This window comes from Balaenoptera physalus, assembly GCF_965194825.1.
Source record: "Balaenoptera physalus genome assembly, chromosome: 7".
Taxonomy (NCBI): Eukaryota; Metazoa; Chordata; class Mammalia; order Artiodactyla; family Balaenopteridae; genus Balaenoptera; species Balaenoptera physalus.
Window position 1 is genome coordinate 89,635,084 of NC_138886.1, and position 9,904 is coordinate 89,644,987.

A 9,904-nucleotide genomic window follows, 5' to 3' on the forward strand; every position below is an offset into this window, starting at 1 on the left:
AAGGAGTCTCAACCACTGGACCACCAGGGAAATGCCACTAAAGTTTTCTTTAAAGTATTGTTCATTTTCTCTACCTTCCCTGAAGACTGAGGGTGCCAAGAAGTGGCTTGTAGTCTTTCCCTAGGGCCGTTGTGAGCCCCTGTGTGATTTTGGCTATAAAAGAGGGCCCGTTATCACTCTGGAGGGACTTTGGAAATCCAAACTGAGGAATTATTTCTTCTAAAAGGGACTTACACACTTCCATGGCCTTTTCAGGTCGGGTGGGGAGGGCTTCAACCCATCCTGTGAAAGTATCAACAGACACCAGAAGATATTTATATCCTGATCGTGAGGGCATTTGCGTGAAATCTAACTGCCAGTCTTCCCTCAGGCATGTCCCCCGGCATTGAATTGGCCTGAGTAACGAAGTGGGGAGTAGATAGGTCTGTGGGTTATTAGGGGCACATAAATTCCAGGCAAGCATTACTTGTTTTATTGTTCTTTTAAGCTCCTTCCCTGAAAAAGCCTTTTGCATCAAGTCCCATAGTGCACCCCTCCCATAGTGGGTGGCATCATGTAAGCTCTTAGTGAGTTTCCATTGTTGGGCCTCAGGGATTAGCACCCTATCCTCCTTTCTATACCAGCCTGTGCTGCCTTGCTCATAGCTCCATTTCTCAGAATTTTCTCATTCCTGTGGGGAATAGTGGGGGAGCTAGGGAGTTCAGGGGGCCAATCACTAGGGCCATAACTTGTCCAGGCTCCTGCAATCGAGCTGTCTGTTTTGCAATTTGATCAGCTTTGCTGTTCCCTTGGCTAACAAAAGGCCCCTCCCTGTGATGGCCCCTACAGTGGACTACTGCTACCTAGGTCGGGAGCTGTGCTGTTTCTAAAAGAGTCAAAATCAAATCTTTATGTTTTAGGGGGGAACTTCTAGCGATTACCATTCCTCTTTCTTTCCAAATGGCAGCATAAGCATGGAGAACATGGAACCCATACTTAAAGTCAGTAAAAATATTTAATTTCTTATCCTTCCCTAATTGCAAACTCTCGTTAAGGCAATTAGTTCAGCCTTTTGGGCTGATGTCTGGGGTGGCAGGGCCTTGGCTTCTATGACTTCATCTAGGCTAACTATGGCATACACCACCTTTCAGTTTACCATTTCTGCAAAACTGCTCCCATCAGTAAACCATTCGACCTCAGGGCTGTCTAGAGGCTCATCTAGAAGATCAGACCTACTGGAGTAAGTTTGTTCTATGGTCTCTATACACTGATGCAATAAGTCTCCACTCTTGACCACTGGAAGCAGAGTTTATGGGTTTGGGGTTTGACACACCTTTAAGGTAATGTTGGGGGCGTCCATTAGGAGGGCCTGTTATTTTGTTAACCTTCCTCCAGTCAACCAATGTCCTTTGACTTCCAGCACAGATTGTACCTGATGAGAGGTTAACACATCTAAATGTTGTCCCAGGGTGAGCTTGGAAGACCCATTAACTAACAGGGCTGTGGCTGCTACTGCCCGCAGGCAGCTTGGCCATCCCAGGGCCACTGAGTCCAGTTGTTTTGAAAAGTAAGCCCCCTGTTCTCTGATCTGGTCCCAGCTTTTGGGTCAGGACTCCTAGTGCTATCCCTGACTTCTCGTGAATGTATAGGGTAAAGGGTTGGTCCAAATTTGGAAGCTCCAGTGCTGGTGCTCTACTTAATTCAGTCCTTAGAGTCTCAAAGGCCCACTGGTGGTCCTTATTCCATTAAAGCGGTTCTCTTTCTTCTCCCTTTAGAGCCTCATATAGGGGTTTTGCTATAAGGCCATAATTTGGAATCCGGACACAACAGAACACAGCCATCCTGAGAAAGCCTCGAAGTTGCCTCTTTGCGGTTGGAGATGGTAATGCACTAATTGCTGTTTTTTGATCTATGGCCAGGGCTTGTGCCCCTGGGGTCAAAACAAATCCTAAATATTGAACCCACTGCTGTGAGATCTGAGCCTTTGTTGGAGAGACTTTATATCGCCTTTCTGCCAGAAAATTTAGGACCCTAGTGGTATTTTGATCTGAATCTTGTTCGGTCTCACTACTTATCAATAAATCATCAACATAATGCAGCAGAGTTCCCTTCTCAAGGCTCAGTTCCCTCAGTTCCCTTGCTAACGTGTTTCCAAAAGATGGGGGCTGTCCCAAATCGCTGAGGAAGCACTGTTCACGTATATTGGGTGGCCTCCAGGGTGTCAGGGTCCCTCCATTCAAAGGCGAAAAGGTATTGAGACTCAGGATGTAGAGGAATACAGAGAAGTGCATCTTTGAGGTCCAAAACAGAGAAGTACTGGGTGCTCCCTGGCACTTGGGTGAGGAAGGTGTATGTGTTTGGCACCAATGGGTGAATAGGGATGAGCGCCTCATTCACTGCTTGTAAGTCTTGCACAAACCAAAACTCCCCATTAGGCTTCTGAATGGGGAGGATCGGGGTGTTGCAAGGGGATTGGCAGGGCCTAATGAGTCTGTGTTTTAGGAACTTGCTGAGCAGCAGTTGGATTCCCCTCATGGCCTCAGGCTTTAAAAGATCTTTTCCAGGGGTATTTTTCCCCAGGCTTTAACTTTATGTTTATTGGGGGAACAGGTTTTGCCCTTCCTGGCACTGAGGTATCCCAAACTGCAGGATCTACTTGTTCCCTAATTTCTTGGGGAATGTCTTGGGGAATATTTTGATGACCAGCAGGTGGGTCATCTGGGGCTACTAACAGATGCATTCTCTGCTTGAATTCTCTACCTCCTAAGAATATACTAGCTCTTAACTTATTTAGCAAATCTCTTCTGAGGAGGAGGACAGGGCATTCTGGCATATACAAAAAGGAGTGAATAATAGTAATGGACCTGACTCTGTGGGCAAGGGGAGATGTAAATCACCTTACCTTTGGCTGTCTATCAACTCCTGTCACAGTACAGTCTCTGTTGGAGAGGGGGGCAGCTGGCCAAGTCAGAACAGAGCAGGTGGCTCCAGTGTCTACAAGAAATTCAGTTCTCCTACCTGCCACATCGAGGTTGACCCGAGGCTCTGCTGGAGTGATGAGGATGGATCGAGTGGGATCTGGAGCTGGGAAGGCACTCAGGCCCCATCAGTTGGTGTGCAGGAATCTCTCATTGGAGAGAATTGTAAGGACCTGGGGCCAGTCAAGTTTGCCCCTTGGGTGTCTCACAGGAAAGCGCTCAGGACAGTCCCCCTTCCAGTGCCCCGCCTTCCAACAAAAGGCATACTTGTTCGAGCCCAGGCAGCTTCTTGGCAGTCTGTCCAGGCTTCTTGGCCCTCCAGCGTCCCTTCGAGATGGTGGGTGGATCAGAGGAGCCAAAAGTTGTGTTTTCTTTTTTAGCCTCTTATCCTTATTGGACTCCTCCATTAAGTCGCGGTTGTTATAGACCTTGAAAGCCTCCTCTACCAAGGTTGACAGTGGGGTTTGGGGCCCAGACTCAAGCTTTTGTAATTTTCTCCTGATAATCAGGAGTAGCCTGGGTGATAAAATTCATGGCCAATAGTGTCCTCCCTTCTGCGGACTCAGGGTCTGTACTGGTGTACTTCCTGAATGCCTCTGTCACTTGGCTCAGGAAGACTGTTGGGTTTTCATCTTTTTCCTTTGCAACTTCTCGGATCTTATCATAATTTACAGGCTTCACCATACACCTTTTCAGTCCTTCTGATAGACAAGTAATGTAATGTCTCATCCTAGCCTGGCCTACATGATCTTCATAGTCCCAGTGTGGGTCATGTTCTGGGACTGGATCCCTACCCACCTGAAAAATTTGGCGGTGTGGATTGGTGGCCAATAGGCCATCTGAGTGTTACCTGGCCTTTCTCAGTATACGCTCCCTTGCACCTGGGGTGCAACAGTAGGCCAGAATAACCATGATGTCCTGCCAGGTGAGAGAGAATGTCAACCCCAGACTGATAAATTCGTCCCTAATCTTGTCAGCGTTCTCTGAGAACCTGTCAAAATTCTCCTTACAAATTCCTAAGTCTCTCATTGAGAAGGAGACATGCACTCCAGTAGTGCTTCAGTTTCCATCAGCTGATTCCTGAAGGGGTAAAGGCCTTGTGGGGCAGAGGTGGGGACTAACTTTGAACCTGATCCTGGGTGACAGGAAGTTCCACTACGAGTTACCCTGGAGGGACTAGTCTCTCCCTCCTGGGGCGACGGAGGATATAAAGGGACATAAGGAGGCAGAGATTGGGATTGGTCAGAGGGACCCGGAGAAGTAGGTGGCTCCGGAGGAGTAGGTGGCTCCGGGGAAGCAGGTGAAGCTTGGTTTCCCCCCTGAGAGTCGGAGAAAGTTAGAAGGGGATCATTTAAAATGTCGGGAGTGTTTCTGATTCCCCAGGCTTTTGATTACAGGAGACCCATAGAGCGGGGTTTTGGTAAAGGACCATGAAGGTTTATTTTGGGGGGTGGGGGCAGCCCCATGTGGTTTGTGGGATTTTAGTTCCCCGACCAGGGATCGAACACATGCCCTCAGCAGTGACAGCTCAGAATTCTAACCACTGGACCGCCAGGGAATTCCCAGGACCATGAAGGCTTGAACATAGGGAGCCTCGGTCCATTTTCCTGTCCTGCAACAGCAGAGATCCAATTGCAACACGGTATTATAGAGACCCATTTTCAGACCATTTTCCTCCATTCCCTGACTTATACAAGGGCCAGGCAATGTTACAATAGAGTTTAAATGTTTCCCTTTTCAGCCCGTCTATTTTGAAAGTTTCCAATTTTTAAGGATACTCTCCAGAGGTGTTTCTTCTGGCTTAGAAGAGGATCATCCCATGTTGAATAACATGCAACCGAGAAAAAGTGCTCCTAGAAATGAAGTCCAGTGTCCCAGAGACATTTACCAGGAGGCTTTTGTCCTATAATGTTTCCCTATGCTGGGGGTATTCCTCGAGTTTGAGCATCTATAAAACCTAGGATGTGGGCTGCTTGGAAGTGGCCACCCAATAGGTGATCTGTAACAAGGTATGGGCTGCCAAGGCCTTGAGTGAAAGGGGTCCTAGAGGTGCAAAAAAGGAACTCCTGGAGGAATTGGAGTTGGGTGCAATGGAAAATGCCATTGGGGTCAGGACCTAAGGGCCTACGTTGGGAGTATTCCCACAGGGGATTTTTTTTGGACATAGAATAAGGTGAGAGACTAGACAGCAGAAAAACCTAAAACCCTTTCCCCTCTCTGTTTGACAGCTATGATAAAACTGGGGAGAGCCTGATGATTCCATCTGACACAGGCAACAATGAGTTTAGACAATGTTTCCCATGTAATTTAACACACCAAATGAACCCAATTAGTTTAGGATCTCTCTTTGGGAGGCTCCAGGGGCCCCATGAAGCATCCCAAAGTTAACTGGAAGTCAAAAGAATTTCAATTAGAATTTGATATTTGGGAAATCTGTCAAAAATTTCCAAAAGTTTTAAAACATCCAGTCAAATAGAATCATAGGCTGCTGTGAAACAATTATTCCTTGAGCTAAGGTGAAAAAAAAAAAAAAAAAGGGATTCCAAAAGTAAATGCAGATCACTTAAAGGCACAGAAACTCACACAATCTGTTATCAAAAGGAGCATTCGAGGAAATCTTTGTTCTCTTATGAGAGAAAGAAACCAAATCCAGTCTTATATCAGCCTACTCTTGATAAAATCCGGTTACCTAATTAAATTTAATCCAACCTTAGAAAATTCCAACCACATAAAAAATTCTCTTCTCAGTGTTCCTTTTCTGGAAATCTTCTGTAACTTTGTGTAGCCATATTTTGTCCCTTCTTTTTTCCATTCAGAAATAACCAGCTGTAGGACAAAATCACATTTTTCCATTTAACGAAATACATTTCCATTCCACATACCTTCTTTTCTGAAAGCACACATCTCACCTTCCTTATGTCACAATGAAATGTCTTTTACATTAGCATTCCCTGATTGGAATATCCCATAAACTCTTGGGAAGATCCCATGTATCTTCCCAAAGCACAATTTCTTTCCTTAATGTGATGTAAGATATGTGTCTAATAAACCCAAACATCCTTACTTTCCCTCTCACAAGAAAACAAAAGTAGGTAAATTTAGACCTGTTTAGCAATTGATGTTCCAATATTTCATCTTATTTGAAATGGCCTGGATACTCAATGGATTCCTATCATTTAACTTAATTTAGTTTCAAGTTACCAAAATTTGGAGGGACTGTTCTAGATGGACATTTGGAAAACATGATTATTCCCATTGAGTTTACTAAAAAGCTCTTATCCAGTCATATTTACTTAAAAGTTTAATCATATCAGGTTATTTTCCTTGCTAACAGATTTTATCACAGAAACAACATGCACTTATTGACTTCCAGTAACCCTAGGTAGGATAGAAGTATTATACTTAATGTTGATAATACAGACTGGTCTGTATTAATTTAACCCACAAGCTTAAGCCACACAAGTTAATTTTTACAAAATCAGAGATCTCTTAGTTTTCCTGCTTGAATATAAAAAGGTCTCTTGTTTTCCCCCTCAGTCTGGGGGACTACAGATGGATCAGGGAGTCCCTGAGAGTCCAGGCAGAATAGTTACATTGCAAAGGCAGAGGAGAGAGGTGCAAGCCCCTCTCTTCTTTTTTTGTTCTTTAAAATCCCACTATGTAACCCAAGGCTGGAGTCGAGTCTCAGACAATGTGGGATCCGTTTGTATTTCAGGGTTTAAGAGCTTCACCATGCCCACAATGTTAGCAGAGACTTGTAGGAGCAGTTGGACAGACAAAACTCATAAAACAAAGATACCAATGACAAAAACTTAGACACAAACAAGAAGTTTTCAGGATAAAGGGGATGGGAGTGCAGGTATAAGGACCAAGGGAGAGGTAAAGGGAGGAGGGACAGAAAAGACTGTAAAAGAGAAAGAGAAAGAGAAAGAGAGAGATTGCCGTTTCAACCTGACCCTGCAGTTGTCTCTTCAGGCACCAACCTGCAAGCTTTCAGAAAGGGCCACTGAAGGAGGGTGCACCCTGTCCACTGCCCACCGGGGTGATCGAGCCTGGAAACCAGACAGTTGTATTTCATCTGTAGGAACCTAACCCACAGGTGGGACTCTCACCCATGCATACACCAGTTTATAGAAATCTGCTGTAGCACTGCAGCAAAGGGTCCCAGGTCCCAGCCTGTCTCAAAAGTGGGGGGAAAGATAAGAGACATACAGAAAACAAATACCAAAGTGGAAAATGTAATTCCAACCATATCAATAATCACATTGAATGTGAATAGATGAAACAAAGTTAAAGACAAAGATTGATAGACCATATTTGAAAAGCAAGGTCCTTAAAATATAGTCTCTAAGAAGTGGAGGAAAGAAAGGTGGGAAGGAAGGAAGGAAGGAAAGAAGGGAAAAAGAAAAAAAAGAAGGTAGGAGAGAAAGAAGAAATTAAAGGCATCCAACTTTAAATGGCAGAATTAGAACTTTTATTACAGAGGACATGATCCTATGTGTTAGAAAACACCAATGATCCCACCAAAACAAAACACAACAAAACAAAACAGACTAGAATGAATAAGCAAGTTTAAGAAGGTCACAGGAAACATTTCTTATAAAAATAAATTTCATTTCTATATACTAAGTACAAAAATATGCAAAGGAAATTTACAAAATGATTTCATTCACAGTAGCATGGAAAAGAATAAAATACTTAGAAATAAATTTAATAAAGAGCTGCAAGATCTGTACACTGAAAACTACAAAACATTGTTGAGAGAAATTAAAGATCTATATAAACAGAAACATTTCTTGTTCATAGATCAGGAGACTTCATATTATCAAGAAAGCAATTCTCGGACTTCCCTGGTGGTGCAGTGGTTAAGAATCCTCCTGCCAATGCAGGGGACACAGGTTCGAGCTCTGGCCCAGGAAGATCCCACATGTCGCGGAGCAACTAAGCCCATGAGGCACAACAACAAGCCAGCGCTCTAAAGATGGTGAGCCACAGCTACTGAGCCGTGTGCCACAACTACTAAAGCCCACGTGCCTAGAGCCCACGTTCCACAACAAGAGAAGCCACCACAATGAGAAGCCTGCACGTTGCAACCAAGAGTAGCCCCCACTCACCACAACTAGAGAAAGCCCACACGCAGCAACGAAGACACCACGCAACCAAAAATGGATAAATAAATAAATAAATAAATTTTTAAGTCAAAAAAAGAAAGCAATTCTCCTCAAATTGATCTATAAATTCAATGCAGTCCCTGTGAATATTCTAGCAGGCTCTTTTTGTGTAGAATTTGACAGCTGATCCTAAAATTCATATGGAAATGCAAAAGATGCAGAATAGCCTAAACAGTTTGGCAAAAGAATAAAGCTGGAGAACTTTCACCACCTGACGTCAAATTCTACTATAATACGTGTTAATCTAGACAGTGGGTTTCAGGCACAAGGAAAGGAATACAGTTCAATGGCACAGAATTAAGAGTCCAGAAATAAAACAATTTTTATTATGAATTGATTTTCAACAGAGGTCCCAAGACAATTCAATACAAGAAAGACTAACCTTTCTTTTTTTAACCAAGGAAAGGTGCAGGGATAAATGGATATCCACAGGAAAAACCCAAAGCAAAGAAACAGAAACTTACATCACACTAGACAAAAATGAACTAAAACTTGATCACAGATCCACATGTAAGAAACAACCCCTAAAATTTCTCAAAGAAAACATAGAAGAAACTCTTCATGATCTATTAGATATAACGTCAAAAACATGATCCATACAAGAAAAGATTAGTAAATTAGACTTCATCAAAATTAAAAACTTTTGCTCTTTGAGCACCACTGTTGAAAGAATGAATAAACAAGCTACAGACTTGGAGAAAATCTTGCAAATCACATATCTGATAAAGAACGGGATCTTGCCGTTTGCAACAACATGGATGGACCATGAGGGTATTATGTTAAGTGAAGTAAGTCACACAAAGGCAAATACTGTATGATTACACTTATATATGCAATCTAAAAAATAAAACAAATGAAGAAACCTAACAAAACAGAGACAGAGTTATAGATACAGAGAACAAACAGGTGCTTGCCAGACGGGAGAGTGTTGGGGGAAAGAAAGCAATAGGTGAGGGAGATGAAGAGGTACAAAATTTCAGTTGCAAAATAAATGAGTATGAAATGTACACTGTGGGGAATATAGTCAATAATTATGTGATATATTTGTATGGTGACATATCATAACTATACTTATCATTTTGAAATGTACAGAAATAACCAATCACTATGTTGTGTAACAGGAACTAACATAGCATTTCATTGTACATCAATTATACTTCAAAAACAAACAAATTCATAGGAAAGGAGATCGGGTTTGTGGTTACCAGAGGCCGGAGATTGGGGGAGGGAGAACTGGTTAGCTGCAGTCAAAGGTACAAACTCCCAGTTATGCGATAAATAAGTACTAGGGATGTAATGGACAATATGATAAATATAATTAACACTGCCGTATGTTATACATGACAGTTGATAGAGTAAATCCTAAGAGTTCTCATCACAAGGAAAAATTTTTTTTTCCATTTCTTTAGTTTTGTATCTATGTGGGATGATGGATGTTCACTAAATTTATTCTGATGATCATTTCATGATGCATGGAAGTCAAATCATTATGCTATACACCTTAAGCTTAAAAAAATTTAAAAAAAGAAAGAATGGACCTCAGTTAATATTAATGTCTCAATATTGGCTCACTAGTTGTGATAAGTGTGCCATAGTAATATAAGATCTTAATATTAGGGGAAAGTGGGTGAGGGGGATCTTGGAACTCCTTGTACTGTCTTTGCAACTTTTTCATAAATCTAAAACAAAAAGTTTATTTAAATATAAATAAATAAATAAATTTTAAAAAATGTACAGAAAATCATTGAATTGTCCCTTGTATAATAATAAGTGAAC